The sequence below is a fragment of the Triturus cristatus genome, chromosome 4_2 (assembly GCF_964204655.1).
Source record: "Triturus cristatus chromosome 4_2, aTriCri1.1, whole genome shotgun sequence".
NCBI lineage: Eukaryota > Metazoa > Chordata > Amphibia > Caudata > Salamandridae > Triturus > Triturus cristatus.
This window is the reverse complement of record NC_140586.1, coordinates 391,908,644-391,926,114: the sequence shown is the minus strand read 5'-3', so window position 1 is coordinate 391,926,114 and position 17,471 is coordinate 391,908,644.

Here is a 17,471-nt window from a genome sequence, read left to right as displayed (position 1 = left end):
GGTAGCATGCGATAGTCCACCGACAACGTGGCCAATATCCGCTATACAACCACCCAGACGGAGATAAAAACACAAACCACAACACCAGAAAACTCGTAATGAACCCATCAGCGAGGAGAAAAGGGGGGATAAGCACCGCCTGGACCGCGAAACACACGACAGGTGGGAATAAGCACAACCAAAGCCTGGAAAAAGTAAGACAGACCAAACAGAAAACAACAGCCAACCACAATGGAGGCAACCCGAGCCAGCAGACAACGCCACCAAACCCATTGGCAACAAAACATTGTGCATGGCAGCCCAACGTGGACAAGATGAATTCATCCCGAGAGCAAAGGAGGTCAATGGCACAAAACCAGAACTCCAGCAATGATGTGAAAGGCACAAACAAGCAGAAACACGCCAACAGCAAGAAGGCAGCAATGCACACCGGAGGTGGGAGTCCAGCGCCACACCAGGAGCTGGATGACATGGAGGAAATGGGGTCCACCAGATAAGGCCGGAGATGGTGGCAGGACTTGGGGACCGCAAAATGCAACAAACAACAGACACAACAGCAAAAGGGAGAGGAACCAGCAGGGACTGGGGGACGGGGGGAGATGGGAACAATGGCACACATGTACAACTAAGCACAGCACAACAGCGGACAAACCATGTTCCACGAGCAACAACATCAACCAGGTGCACAAGTCACACAACCCGGCAATATCACACCACTGAACAGGCACCAAAGTGACCACAACACCGCCTGAAAGGGAGAAGGGTGAGCCAAATCAGAGCTGAAGGGACATCTCACACACAATGCAGCACACACACACAGGAAGCAGAGCACCCCAACACCCAACACAATGTGGTACAAACACCAACTTGCGCACAACCAAACACAGGTCACAAGTGCACCCGCCTGTGGCCGGTAAAAGGCCATACGCATCTGACAAAGCACGAAACAGGGACATGATAATGTACATGTACAAACACACAGTCCAGATTGGGTAGCAATGCACATATGGCAGGGAGCCTGAGAGTTTGTAACACACATTGGCATGCAAATCAAGACACAACACAGTTGGACACAAGTGAAAGTGCGGAAACTTTATCAAAAAGTGCGAGTCAGTAGGGACAAGAGAAGTGCCACGACATGCAGACCAATGCAGCAGCATGTCCGAATGAGGAACGTAGGAAAACGCCCATGTCCATCTCCGGGGAGTCCCTCACCAACACAAGTCAGTGCCAACCCGCGTTGGTTGTCCGCGCCTGGAAAATGAGTCCTGGCCAATGTAGTAATATCCACTGACGTCTCTGGACTGGTGATCACATCCACAACATACAACCATGTGTCGTGACAAGTGCAATGACTCACATCCAGTTGTGGCAGCAGGTACCTTATCACTCGTCTAGGAACGAGAGTCCAGCAGCGTAGGCCAATATCTCCAATGAGCGATCGTCGGCCACCACATCTGACATGCCCTCGATGTAATCCATCAGCTGACCAGGACAGGTATGCTGACTCCAACCACTGGACCCAATGTTCACCAAAGCCCAATCGGGTAGTGGCTCAATGTACTCACTGCACACGACGATTCGTGCAATCTCCCAGGTCCAGTTTCCAGCCTGCATGCCGAACATCCATGCATGCCATAAGCGGTCATCCTGCTGACACCCTTGGTCGTGGTCCAACAGGGGGCACACACACACATTGAAATCCAGGTCAGCTACCGTTATGTTGGAGAGGCAGACTTCCATGGACCACTCGAGCATGCACGAGCGATAATGCAACACAGGCTGCACGCAGGTGACGTGCGCAAGGCGGAAGCTCAGACAGTAACTGATCCACAGCACTGCCAATGGAAGTGCCCCCAGTACATGCAGCAGACGTGCATGGTACAGCTCCACATGACTGGAGTAGACCATGTGTTCGGGATGGTCTGCCATTGCATCAGTGGCTCTACTTGAAGCGGGACTGGCCTGCCCGGAGACAGTCTGGAGGGTGAAATGGCACAGCTCCGTCTAATGAGCAGTGTCTGTGTGCAACGGGTGCAGGCCTTGGGTCGGGTGGGAGTACGTGCGAAGGCCATATCACGCACGCCAACTACGACCAAGCACCAATGTGTGTGGGATGTGTACATGTCGGTCTCACGCCGGGCAATGCATAGTGTGGGAGTTGCAAGCAAATGCCCTCATACCTACTAGGGGGTGCTGGGTACATGCAAGTTCCTGCTCGGAGCTGCGGATGTGCTACTGGCTGATAGTACAGACAAAGCACCTTTCATCACTATGTAAACTTCGCCAGCTGCATGCATACAGGAGATGTACAGAGGCCAGTCGTGGGTGTGGTGAGACATCTGCGACCCTGGGAATCATGGATGATTTGCCCAGCATGATGCACATGAGATGACTCACTGTGTGTCACGTTGCCACACAGCTGCTCCACCCTGCCACGAGCACCCACACTTGTGTGCGCTACACGCTTGCATCTCATGCACTCCTATGGGACACCATTCCAATGCCTGTACGCGCATGTCCAGCACCATGCCAACAACACCGTGATGCTGGCTTTCGAAGGTGTGCGCCCGCTTGGGTATAGGCCAATGGTCCGGACAGGGTGGACACAAGTGTCCAGCCCATGGCTGGCCAGGACCGCGCAGTGAAAGAGGACAGGCAACATACTCATGCATCCGCAATACTGATACACATCACACCTGGCATGCATGTGCCAAGAGCCCGAGCGTTCTAGCGCTCCTACATATCCCCGTACCTGCAGGACTGCCCTCCGAGTATATGATGGGTTCGTGGTCCAGCGTGCCGGGGTCCAGCAGGTGCACAGGATTGCAGGCAACTCCGCTCACGAGAACAGCATCGGCCTCGTGGAATGGTGAGAGGCGCCGCCTTGGCGGAAATGTTGGGCTTTCCGAGAGTGGACCACACCCAGGGCTACATGATTTTCATTCACACCCCTACGCTGGACTGGCGTACGCCAGGCAATCCCACTCCGCTCACGCTTACGGGTTGGGGAGTGACAGGCAACATTTGCGCTGACTCCACCACTAGCCGGGGGGACGTGGTTGCATCCACTGTCCACCACACTCCATGCACCAGTGGTGTGTGTCGCCATGGATAGGGGTGTGTTCTGCATACTGCAGTCTGTCCAGCACATCTCGGCCACTCTTGGCATTGTGTGCTTTCCCAATCATGGTTCTCCTGCCTCCTTCACACATGCCTGGTTGGAACCTCTCCCCACATTGGGCTTGTGTGTGGCTGAGGTGCCATGCCGTTGATGGCTCATGTGCACGGCTTGCCCAGGTTACCATTGTGAGTTGTTCTGTTGTGTCTGGTGGGTGGTCATTTTGTTTGGCATGTTGGTTTTGATTTTGTTATGTGTGCATTGCCAGAGTTGCGAGTTGCATAGTTGTGGGGTTGATGTGAGTGGGGTATTAATTTTGAACTTGCCAGGGGGCTGTGCATTTCCCTTGGTGCCATCCTGGGGACACTAGTTGCTGATGGACTGTCGGAGGATGACGGACTCATGCACACTGGCTGTGTATTTGAAGGCAACATTGTTGGAGGTTCCACAGTGTTCTGTTGTTGCCTGCACATTGGGGTGGGAAGTGTGCTTTCTGTTGTGGTGATTGTGTGCTGTGTCACCAGGGGGCACATTTGTGATGTGGATTGCCCCCAACACGTGTGTGCATCCTGCTATGGCATATGATCCTTGCTTGGTCTCCAGTGTGACCTGCACATTGTGTTGGACATATGGGGACTGGGGTACCAGGGTGATGGTGATGTCTAGCACAGGTGTGAGGAACTTGAATGTGGCTGGCAGTGGGACTCCTCCGACTCTGGTGGGTGTTGGTTGGGGTGTGCCAGGGGCCAACAGGTGCAGCCAAGCCAGCAGCTTGGTGTGGGGTGGGATGTTGGTTGTCTGCTGTGTTGGTGCCGTAGGCCTGTTGGGCGATGATGGACGGGATGCGTCGGTTGGTTGTCCCTTTCCTCCTGTGGTTGACGGTGACATTGTCAGAGGTTGGGTCTGTGCGGCATGTGCGCTTCCTGGGGGTCCGCTGTCTTTGTCTGCACTGCGTCTGTGGTGTTTGGGGGGGTGTTCCGGGTGTGGGTTGTGGTCCTGGGGTGGTGTCGGTGGGTGTTGTGGCCCTCTTGGGTGTCCGGGCTGCATGATGGGTGGTTCCATGGCATCTGTTGCCTTTCCGATGGTGCCTTGGGCTGTGCTCCCTTTTGTTGTGCAGGTTGCCATCCGACTTTACACCAGGTCAGAGCAGGTGTAGATTTCCTGGTGCTAACGCACCTTATCGCCTGTTTTGTGTTTTTATCGCAGTTCTGTCTGGTCGTTGAGAATGTTGAGGCGTGATGTTGTCACGGCTTTTGGCACAGGAACGCCCACTCTGAATCTCATTAGCGATAGTTGAGGGGGCCTCTGTGGCGATGTTATTTCCTGCTGCTATCGTGGGTAAACTGGTGCGGTGGGCTGTTTACACCGGCTTGTGAATGGGGAGGTATTTTTATCGCAACTTTGGCTGCGATAAAGTGCCGTTGCCTCAGCGATAGTTTCTTGTGAATATGCCCCCTGATGTCTTCAGGAGAGGAGACTTTCAGGTAATGTTGGGTGTTGCCAGTGTACTTATGATAGTGGATGTTGGATGAACTCAGAATTTCGGTTAGAGTCTCCATGAACAAGTTAAAGAGAGTGGATGAGAGAGAGGAACCCTGCGGGACCTATAGTGTGACAAGAGTGGTCTTAGATAGGGACTGATTAATCTTGAACCTTTGAGATTTGTGTTTGAGAAATGAGGAGAACCAGATTAGGATGGACCCTGATAAGCCCATTCTATGTTTTGAAAGTTCTAATAAGTTGTCGTGCTTAACTGTATTGAAAGCGGAAGACACATCCAGGAGGATTAGGAGGCAAGATTAATTTTAGTCCAACATTTTTAGTGCATCGTCCACTATGTGAGGCAGAACTGATTCGGTGCTGTGTCCCGCGCAGAAGCCAGATTGAAAATGGCCCATAAGGCAGAATTGTTCAATGTGGTTGCAGAGATGGATGTGAACAAATTTTTCCAAGAGCTTCGCCAGAGTTGGAATGTTAGATCTCAGGCGGAAGTTGTTTAAATCTGTGTGGTCCACTGATGTGTTTTTTAAGATAGGGGACACCTGCCCTGACTTTAGACAGTCAGGAATAATGCCTTGAAGTGGAGAGGCATTTACAATCTTGGAACAGAGTGGGAGTATTGGCAATTTGTTCTCATTGAATAAAGATAGTGGGTAGTGGATTGACAAAGTGGTTTGTGGGTTTCAGCGCTGCAAGAATTCTGAGAATGGCACCTCCGTTAAATGTTTTGAGGGAAGTCCAGGAGGCATACCTTTTGAGGGTGAGCTCAGATGGGCATGTGAGTAATGCCATCCGGAGGGAGAGTGGAAATAGGTGAGAGAGGACAATGCTCCAAAGCTGTCTGCAGGTCAAACTTCATGTAGTCCATCTTTTCAAGGAAGAAGGAGGCAAATTCCTCACTGCTAGGTAACAAACAGGATCCAGCTTGTGGAGGGTTGGGTAGGACATTTGATTATAGTTTAACAAGTTCAAATCATTGTTTTGGTTGGTTTCTATCTTGGTATAGTTGGTTTCTAAATAAGTTAGCTTCTGACCTTCTGATAAGTTTGTAGTATGAGTTCCACGTTGTTCTCAAATGCTTGAGGTGTTCAAGGGGACAAGAATATCTCCACTGTTGTTTAACTAGTCTCAGGTTGTATCTTTCAGCAGCATTGAGACTACCACTGTACAATGGTTTGGACCCTTTGGTGGATAGTCTATTTAGTTGTAGCGGTGCAATGGATTCTACAATATTCATCATTGAGCTTATGTAGTGGTTTGTAGGATCCTGTACATCTGATATGTCTTCGGGAGAAGGCATGATTTTGCTGCTGAGAATTGTCAGTTCACCGATGTTAATATTTCTTAAGCTCCTTTTACAGATTTTGAGTTTTATTGGTTGAGCTATATTTTTCTAATTACTGCTTCATTGATGAGGAATGTAATGTAGTGGTGGTCAGACCAGTCACATGGGAGGATTGATTCAAGTTCAGTAGAGTTGGCTTTGGCAATGATGAGATCTAAGGTCGATCTCTTGTGTGTGGGGCTGTTGCAGATTTGGATCAAATTGAGGTCTGAAAGGAATGTTTAGAGGCTGTTCACCACCGAGTCATTTGGAAAATTCCAATGTAGGTTGAAGTCTCCGAGGAATATTTTGGTGCCGTGTTTTCCTGTGTTTGTTGGGATGATTTCCATAATCTGTTCAATGAAAGAGAAGATGTCCACTGGAGGGTGGTAGAACATGCACAGTTTGCAAACTGGCCTGTCGTTGCATGTGCTATCATTGCATAGGTATTCATATGAGGATAGAATTGGGGAAAGTGATTGTTTCACAGATAGGCTATTACTGTGTATACTGTGCAAGCAATACCTCCACCAGATCTGTCTAATACAGTGATACCATGGCTAGGACTCGGAGGGACCAGTATGTCAAGGGTAGGTGCAGATGATTCCTTTAACCTTTAGCTGAAATCCATAATGATCTATACTGCCCGTGCGCTCCTAAGGCGCTGGGGGTCATTTGCTTGTTTGATGATGCCTGTTCTAAGGAACTCAAGAACCTACATTCTGCTCTATGAGAAAAACCAAGAGATGGGGCCATTGTAAAATGGCTATGTTTCACATATAAAGCAGCAAGAACTAGAAGGTTGAGGGCTCCAAATGAGTAGAGTTGGGACAAACCAACTCAGGCCGCAGTCCAAAGAACAGTAGGGACTTTTGGAACATAATTAACACCCCAGTCATCAAAGATGATTCAGAAATTTCCACTGACTTATATGTCACTGAGGAGGCCTTGGGGACCCATTTTGGAGAGGTCTTTGGGCATTCAGGTGATGGTGCATTATTGTCACCTAGCCCCCTGGTGACTGCATCTGAAGAATACCTATCCTTCTATTTGGAAAAAATTAAAACGGCCCTAAAACAATGCAGTTCATCAAGAGCACCTGGCTCTGATAGGGTAGCAATAGATTTATTTTTAAACAACCAAAAGTTATGGGCCTCACTAATGTCTTTAATTAGCCCAAGCACGTGTTCCTTCCTCCTGGAAAAAGACAGTCACTATTCCACTTTTTAAAAAGGAGGACTACACCATATCAAGAAATTAATTAACAGGCCATTTGCCCTTGAACAGGCTAAAGGCTTGGGCTCAAGAATGGAATATTCTATCATGCACCCAGTATGGCTTCAGGAAGGGAAAAGGGATGATTGATCAGTGCCTTAACCTAAATCTGTTAATCACCAAATACACCGTGCTTAAGGGAGGTCACCTCTACATGGCCTTTATGGACTTGTCAGCCGCCTTCGATTGCGTGGCCCATGTGAAATTATGGTCCTTAATGGAAGGTATGGGCATAGAGAAACCCATAATCGACTTTGTTTGTGAGATGTATTCTGGTGCCGCGGCTTGTGTCCGTTACAAAAAAGTGGGTGAAAGCACTAGGCCCTTTGGAATTACCTGTGGTGCTAGGCGAGGGTGTGTACTCAACCCTTTCCTATTTTCTTTTTATAAAAATTGTGTGGAAACTGCCCTAGACGAGTCCGCTACTGATGTACCTATTAATAATTCTGCTCCAGTGCCCTTATTTCTCTATACAGTTGATGTTGTGCTGTTGGCTCGGATGGGCAATGCACTTAAGATAGAGACATATACTAGGTTTATGAAAAACCTAGAACTCAGAGTAAATTAAGCTAAGTCTTTTGTGCTTGTGGCAGCAGAGAAAACAAAAATAATCCCTAAATGGAATATAGAAGGGAGGAAACTGGAAATGGTGGACTCTTTTTGGAACTATTTGATTAAAAAATTATTTGGCAAAATATGGTGGCTAATAGAGGGATATTGATGGAAAAAAGCATAGGGCACTATTTAGGTTTATAAGAAGGCTTGGGTATAAACCAATTGACGTAATTAAAAAGGTATATGTAGTAGTTTCTCATTAACATTCTGTTCATTATTATGATGTCACTGTCATGACAATGGAATGCTATGGTTTGAACCCCAGGAGGGTCAGTTCCCGGAAGCTGTGGAGACGAACAGTCAATAAAGTACATGCTCTTACACTTACCTGTGTGGTGTAATCACTACAAATTTGGTGACAAGTTTGACTGTTCCTCTCTCCACCCACGTGTGCAGTCACGGTCTCCTGTGGTCAAAGTCTTCCTGAGACATCCTTCTCACTCTGTGTGGATATTCTTCTTTCAAGACATCACCAGTCCAAGGAGATCTATCACTTCGACATTGACAACACCCATGTCTTTGCCACATTTGAAGTGACTTGCCTGCTTTCCCTGTATGCTGTTGGTGAGATTTTTCTACATTGTTCACCTGATTGCACCTTTGCACTGGAAGAAGTCTACAGGTTGTGGTGAAGATACTGCTCTGTGGTGTTGTGAGATTTCCAGGCGTACAGGTGTGGCTATATTTTGTGCTGGAATCGAAATTCCTGCCTGTAGGAGAATTGATCGAGTCTTGTTGTTTCATTTCACTAAGAATTGTCTGTAGGAATTCTTTGGGGGAGAGATACTTCTCTCACTGCAGCTTTGGCCATCCGATGACATCTCAGAATCAACTGTAGGATTCAGCGGAGACGGGCTGTACGCACAAGGAGCTTTTGACAGGCGATGAGCGTTCTACCATGAGAATTTGGTGATTTCACCTCCTCCAGCGGCAGAACTTGAAGAGTACGAGATGGAGCGTGCGCTCTCTTCTCCAGCGGCTGTGAGCAGTATCTCCGATCATCAAGGAAATAGCTGGTGAGGAGGTTCGCGGAGAGGTGTGGGGTGAAACGCATTTGCGTTCCACCGGCATCGTAGATCACAGGCCTAATTGAGAGCTGGAACGCATCAGTGTACATCGTATAGTGGAGTATTCAGCCTTGCCTACGTGCTACGTCAGGCACGGACGCCATCTTGCCCTGTTGGGATGAGTTTGAGGTGTGTTTTTTGGCAGCATCTTCACGTGCGTTGTCACACACGGTGGCCATTTTAAGTCTTTGGGAAGGATTTCACAAGGAAAGATTGTCATTGTGATCAGTTTTCTCTCGACTTTGAGCATTTTGTGAAAGATTACCGGCAGTTTGCAAGACGTCATTCAGGTATCTTTCTATCGCACTGTGGACAGAAAAATAATTAAGAGTTCAGCGGTGAGTGGTCATCATCTCTTTGTGGTCATCATCTCTACTTTGGGGCATATTATCAAGCACGGCGTTAACATTATCGCCACTTTAGCCGGAGAAAACAGCAGCTAAAGCGGCGATAATGGGCTTAATAATATTCTGCAGAGAATTCCAATAGAAGCCCATGTTGACACCAGAACATGGGCTTCTATGGGAATTCTCAAGGGCATATTATCAAGACCATTATCGCCGCTTTAGCAGCAGTTTTCTGCCGCTAAAGCGGCGATAATGTTAACGCTGTTTCTTGATAATATCCCCCTTTGTTTTTTGACATTGTTGGTGACTGGCACACCTCCGGGTAGCTTCACATTTAATTGTGCCTCTGGAAAAGTACAAAGGGGTTTGACACATCGTGAAGAGATTTGGTAGTGATACTTCACTGTTACATTCTGCTGCATTGTTTTGTGAAATTATTCACTCAATGTGGAGTTGTTGTGCTTATTTTTCAGCAGTATAACCCTCCGACAGCGATTATTATTTCCTGTTCAGTTCAGTGGATTGCGTGGGCTGACGATTACGTCGACGTTTCGACCCTAGAGAATGGTGCAGATTAATGTGCATCCAGAGCGGGTCTTCATCAGGCCGGGGGTGGCGGGGGATGACAGCCTGTCAGGGACGGGCTGGGAACTGAAAGCAGCCCTGGCAAATTTTGCCAGACCAGCCCCTGTCCGGTGCATAGTGAGAGAGCGCTGCGAGCGCGCCCAACAGCTAATAAGGGGTTTTGGGGGGGTGCTCCCCCCAAGAACATTTTAGAAAACAACAGACCAAAATGGTGAATTTTACAGCACATTTTTCATTACATATTCAGTTGTATCAACTTTCAAAACACAGTAAATAGTAGTTGATGACCTTAAAGAGCACCAGGTTACCAATTGGGGAAAAAAAGTAAAGGAACTTTGGGCAGAGAATCAGAGGGTGTGAATAACCCAAGGATTGGATCGATGGGCAGAGCCAGAGGTGTGGCAAGAATGCGCAAACATCCCAATGCTTTGTATTTGTTTGTAATTTCACTGCCCAGTTTAATCAACCAATGGATACACATGATTATAGAAGGTTATAATGAGTTATTGACATTAACACATTCACAAAGTGGGATATGCTTCTAATCACAGAATGTCCCAAATACGGTGAAAAGTGGAAGCACAAGCCATTTGTCGCCGAGCCATGGAGTTTCTGTCATCAGCACTTCTCCCTTTTTCCACAACAGCAGTTCAAACATGAATGGCAAAATATCCTAGTTTGCAAATGTTTTCTATATAATCATGGCTCTGCCGTATTTGCCTCATAATGCAAGATGTGCTGCATGATCTAACCATTTAAACTAATAAATTGTTTAAAGCTCAAACGTAACAAAAGTTAATAAAAAATGTGACTTGTGTTGCTGGGGAGTGGATGGCTTATAGCAAAGGTTGACTGGCCACCTTCCTCACTGCTGCATTTGTATGTTCCACTGGTACTAATGAGGCAAAATCTTTCCAGAGACTGTTAGCATGTGCACAAATGTCAAAAATAATAAAATATCAGAAAACATACTGCATTACGCTGCAGCCTTTTTTTAATGCATAATTTAGTCAACACTGCGGCATCATTTTGTCCTCCTTTACTGCAAGATTCCAGTGGCCCCAAAGCAGGCAGTACATGTTAAAAGTGCTTTTGCATGAAGCAGAGACACTGTGAAGTTTGCAAACTTAGTCTGGTATGCGTGCAAATCCTGCAATGCCGATCCCTGATGAGTTGCTGTAACTACTTCTGAAACAAGGCCAATGGAGGTACCTATGCGTGAGGCAGACTGCCCTCAAGGGCAGGCCGGCCTTAGCACTGGTGGTGCCCTGTGCATTAATGTTTGTTATTGCCCCCCAATGACCACCTCCGCCATGGATTCTCCCACTACCACCCTTTAACAGTGCCCCTCAAGTCACCATAGCAAAAGACACACAATTGATGGACAGAATGCAGAACAAATCAAAACATTCACCCCCAGTCAAGAGATCTGGGTTAAATCCATCATTCTTTTGCTCACCATGCCACCCCAGTTTAGGCCTGGCCATATGCAAATCAGTCTTGACCCTGTGCCTCATGGGAACAGTCCAGCCCGAACTGCCAAGCCAGGTCCTCCCTGGACCGGAAACAAGCATCCTAGGACCGGTTTCGGGTTTCACCCCTCTTCAGCCAGGATAGCTTGATTCCAGTGGCACAGTGAGCCCAGGACTCACGTCTGAGCATACCTGGCGCACTTAGGGCGAGAAGGCTCTTTTTGCCTCAAATCACCATAACCATACTCTCTCTCAGATGCATTTAGGATAATCAAAGACTGGGGGAAAAAACATAATGCTCTAATGTATACCTTGCAGTTTATATGCAGCTCTTACATGACAGTTAATAGCTCACTGTTCTATGTTAGGATTTTAACTTATTAACTGCAAGTAACAATAGGGTCTCTCTGACAAAAGCAGTAGCCCAATTACCTATTTACATTATGTGCACTTTGTGATTTGCATGGTACATTTTCTTTGCAGCAGGCACATTAACCCTCTGAGCTACCTTTCCATGAGTTAAAACTTCCACTAGACAAAATTCCGATCTCTCTCTAGGAAGAACATTAAACACCAGAGTCATAATGACATTTTTATTGATGCCGAAATTGCTAAAGGCCAGGAAGGAGGCAGCAAGCGCTTTTAAAACCTTAATATACTTGCAAACATAACGCCTCCATCCAAAGTCAGCACCCGGTGCGGGCACACCGGTTGCACTGCCCTAGAGCTGGCCCTTCTCAAGGGTCCTGTGACCTCAGTGACAGAGTCACTGTTTTTCTAGGGTGTGCTGCTTCATAGGCTTGCCCGCAAGACTGGAGGTGAACTTCAGTATGGATTGTGGTGGACAAGCCTTGAAGGTTAAACCACACTTGCCACTGTTAGGGTCCACCTGCTGGTGCTAAGGTAAGCCCATAATTGATACCACTCTGTTGCTACAACTGATTAAATCATGTACACACCATCCGGATTTTAGTTTGGCTTTTACTCAACAGGCCGTCCTCCCCCACACACCCCATCCTGACGAAGACCCGCTCTGGATGCACATTAATCTGCACCATGCTCTAGGTTCGAAACATCGGCATTATCGTCATTATCAGTCCACGCAATCCCCTGAACTGAACAGGAAATTATAATCCATGTCGGAGGGTTATGCTTGTAGTTTGGACCTGACCATAAAGTGCCTTCCCCCTATTTGTACTCACATGTCAACCTTGTCACTTCTTGTACAGCACAACTGTCACCTATCAAGATAAATCACTCATTGTACACTTGAGTCTTGTGTAGTCTTTAGTTTTTGTGTATTGTGTCACTCGACAGCCATTTCAATATATTTTGAAAAGTAAAGAATACCATTTACTGTTTATCCAAGTTGTGTTCTCTTGGTGTGTTTTTTGGAAATGTCTTAAGATATTGAATACCGTGTACAAAATATTTGTCCTACCCGACAGAACCATTTTTCCTTATTTTGTGTATTCACCCAGGTTCTGAGGGATACAGGGTCACCCCCTTATTTTTAATGGTATTTTTCATCAGTTACAATTTCTTTTTCCTTTTCACAGTTGGACTATTTGATTACTTATTGTAGTGTGTTAGGACTAATTTATTTTCTCCACAGGTAATTTACTGCTTAAAGTGATTGTTTCTTGTTATTCTCGCCATGCAAAATGTACTGCCTCCTCCTCCCTTTTTACAGCTTACAGGGGATCCACCAGTCAAGTGGAAAGCGTGGTATAGAGCTTTTGTGAAATATCTAGGTGCTATGGGGGGTTCGAGGTTCAGCGCTTAAAGGAAGCATTTCATCCTAGAACATAATCTGGGGTTCGACGGTCAAGCTGTTTTGGAGCATCTTCCTCCCTTAGTTGTACTTCAGGGTGAAGAGGAATTGAATGTGTATGATCAAGCTGTGGGCATGTTAGAAAAACAGCTTGATGTAGAGAGCAGCATAGATGTTGCTAGGCACAAGTTCTTTACAAGAAAGAAAGAGTGTGAAGAGAGCATTGTGTCTTATGTAGCCGTTTTGCGCATCCTCGCTTCTGAATGCGAATTTGAACATTTTAAATCTCAACTTATTTGGGACAAGATTGTTGTACATGGTTGGGAGAAGAAAATTCAAGAGAAATTACTCACTTTAAAGAATCCTTCTTTAGATGAAACTATTACCATTGTCAAGAGTATTGAGCTCTCTCAAAAAGGATCAAAAGAACTCAAACCTGAGAAGAATGTAGTAGATGTAGTTAAGGATCACAAAGATTTGAGTGAAAAAAATCAGATTGACAAAGCTAAAACGCAATCTGAACAGAGAGGGAACAGGTTTGTGTCTACTAAGGTTGAGAAGAAAGGTTCTTACTCAAAAAATGTATGTAATAAGTGTGGGTTCCATTCGCATTTTCACAATTCAAAGGTGTGTCTTGCTAAGAGTGCTTCTTGTCGCAAATGTGGGAAACAAGGTCATTACGTCAAATGTGTGGTTTCCAGGGGAGTATAAATATTGTGTATTCTGAGGAACCTAAGAGTGATTCTGTATGTGAAGTTGTTAGCTCTCTTACTGATTTTGTAGTGGTGGTTAAAGATGATTCTGAAGATTGTGTTGATCCCATTGTAGATGTGTTGGTGGATGGGGAGTGTCTGCACCTACTGGTGGATTCAGGGGCGCAGATGACTATGATTATGAAAGAGTTGTTTGAGAGCACTTGGGGGAACAGACCCCTCAATCCTCCTGACAGAAGTCTGGTCTATTATGAAGGGAGAAAAATTGATTTGACAGGGTTCTTTGTGACTTCTCTAGTTTTTAAGGACAGGCAAATCCAAGGAAAAGTTGATGTGGCCAAAAAGGGTCTCAACATTCTGTGTAGGTACCACCAGAGAGGGGTTGATCGGCATGACTCTTAGGCCTGGCACTTCTGGACAGGTTTCAGTAGTGGGTGAATAATCTGAAGGGGAGACTCTAAGTTCCTGGTCCATGAAGTTTCCCTAAGTTTTGGGTGATAAACTTGGTTGTGTTGAAGGGTTCAAACACTTTATCAATGTCAAGGAAGGGGCTCTCCTGATCAAACACAAATTAAGTAATGTGCCTTCTAGTATCAGGGATGATCTCTCATTGGAACTTAAGAAAATGTGTGAGTCTAGAGTCAGTGAACACATTGAGTCCTCACTTTGGTTATCTCCTTTGGTGGTTGCACACAAAAAGAATGGTACTCTTTGGGTTTGTATTGATTTGCGCAGTCTCAATAGGGAGATTTGGGTGGATTCTCATCCTCTTCCCCGTATTGATGACATAATTTCAAAATTTGCTGGTGCAGAGTGCTTCTCCAAGATTGACTTAGCATCGGAATACCATCAGGTTGAGCTTGATCTAGCCTGCAAGCATTTGACGGCTTTTGTATCACCAGTTGGTAACTTCCAATTTAGGAGGATGCCTTTTGGGCTAACCTCGGCAGCCTCAGTTTCAAGCGTGTTATGGAGAAGGTTTTGGAGGGCGTCACTGATACTGTTGTTTTCCAAGATTATGTTTTGGTGGCTGGGAAGAACAAGAAGTCGCACAACAAGAATCTTAATGATGTTTTGGGAAGGTTAGAAGGACAAGGCATTGTTGCTAAGAAACTCAAGTGAGTTTTTGGTGTTGAATATCTGGGACACTGTATTTCAGGAGTCGGTATTGTGCTAAGAGAAGGTCTCATAGAAGTTATCTCTAATGCCCCTTGTCCCACCTCAAAAGAGCAAGTGTCCTCTTTCTGAGGTTTGTGTGAATTCTATCCGAAATTTATTTTTAATTTTGCTGCGAAAACTGTCCACATGAGGGGTCTTCTCAATAGAGAATCTGTTTTTTTCTGGGATGATTCTTGTCAAGATGAGTTTGTGATTTTAAGACTTATTTTTGGTCAGCCTTGTAATTAGGGTCCGACATGCAGTGTAAGAGAAACCCAGTGTTTAGACCATATGCGAGCTGGCACGCAAGCCATGTTTTGACCACATTAGGTCCCAAAAGTAAACTCTGAATACGATTCAGAAAGGCTGACCAAAAATAAGTCTTAAAATCAGGCAGAAGGAAGCCGCCTTGCTCGTATGTCAGCTTAATATATTTAAGAGCTCTTCTGGCTCTTCGATAGCCCCAAATAACGCTTCCGATAAAAGAATCAAGCTGTTTAAAAAAAGACATTGGAACTTGTAGAGGAATAGAACGGAATAAATAAAGAAATTTAGGCAAAATGTTCATTTTCACTATATTGCATCTCCCAATGATAGTTAGAGGCAGCCTATGCCACCTACGCAGGTCAGCTGTGATTTTTTTAATGCAAAAACAACAGTTGATGGACAGAATGCAGAACAATATCATACATTCACCTCAGTACAGAGATCTGGGCCTAAATCCATCGTTTTTTTGCTCACCATGCCATTCCAGTTTGAACCCAGACATATGCAAATCAGTCTTGGCAGTTTGGGTTGGACTGTTCCCATGAGGCACAGGGTCAAGTTTGATTTGCATATGGCCATGTCTAATCTAGGGTAGCATGGTGAGCAAAAGAATGATGGATTTAACCCAGATCTCTTGACTGGGGGTGAATGTTTTGATTTGTTCTGCATTCTGACATACAATCTCCTCCCACGGTCCCGACACAGCCTGTTGTTCCCGATGTGGCAAAATGTAAGTCCTCTGTCTCTGTGGGGATTGGTTCAGGATTAAGTCTCCTCTCAATGTTCCTAAGGGTCTCTCAAAGTTTGGTCCTCCGGTTAGGGTAGATGCCACCTCTCGATTTGCTGTAAGAGTCAATGGTAAAAATTGGTGGAATCTATCTAGGATTTATAAGATTCCAATGAAGGTTGCTTTGCAATTGGGTCTTGAGACGAGCAACACAGTTCAGTCTGAATCTGTTGCAAAAAGATCGGTGCCGATCACGATCCGGTAAAAACCGGGTACGAACCGTCGGACGGAGCATATTCTCCGTCCGACGCGTACCCGGCCGTCAAAATATACAAACATGGAATTACGATTCGCACGGAAACACCATTTCCGTACGAATCGTACAAAACCCCGACCGACTAAAATAAACATACAAATGCGATCCATGAAAGCGCCGACGTGACGTCGGGACGCACGCAGCCTGCCATTCACGAACCAGGAATCACGATTCGCACCGTCATCCCGCACGGTGAATATTTTCCGGCTGCCAAAAACAGCCGGGAAATCAGGACGACGCGAACAAGGAGTACCTGTACGCGACGGACAGACATGGACCCGAACCTACGTGTCATCCCGGCCCTCATAGCAGTCGACCTCCTCTACAGGTTCCGACGCAGACGCCGCAGAAGGTCAGAACAACACCCAGGGGCAAAGGGGGGGGGCAGGGTCAGGACACAAAACCCCCACCAAAGTCACACAGCACACATGCCCTGGACATACCTGACCCCCAGGCCCTGGTCACTACGAGGGGGTGGGGGCGTGTCCAGCAAAGCCAGCGACCGCCACAACGGAAGTGCTTGACGACGCAAACCGGCAACACAACAATACAGGTACGTCCCGTACCCACGCCTTAAGAGCGTGGGTACGAGTTGTACCCCGCCCACACCTACGTCATCCCAACTATGGCGGGACGGCTGTACCCACGTGGCAAAGGCCTGGGTACGGCCCACACAAGCATCACATAGCGTGGGGACGCATATGTACGGACCGCACCCCCACCCCCCGTATGCATGGAGCGTACCCCCCACCCCAACAGTGTAAGTACGACCTGTACCCTCACCCGCGGACATATGGAGCGTACCCCCACCCCAACAGTGTAAGTACGACCCGTACCCACACCCGCGGACGTATGGAGCGTACCCCCATCCCAACAGTGTAAGTACGACCCGTACCCTCCCCCGCGGACGTATGGAGCGTACCCCCACCCCAACAGTGTAAGTACGACCCATACCCTCACCTGCGGATGTATGGAGCGTACCCCCACCCCAACCGTGTATGTACGACACGTACCCCCACCTTGTATGCATGGAGCGAACCCACACCCGTGTATGTTCTAAGCGTACATATCCTGATATAGGAGGGTTGGGTGCAGAGTCCTCCCAGCAGTGCCCAGACACAGGAGGGGTGTGTGCAGAGTCCTCCCAGCAGTGCCCAGACACAGGAGGGGTGTGTGCAGAGTCCTCCCAGCAGTGCCCAGAGACAGGAGG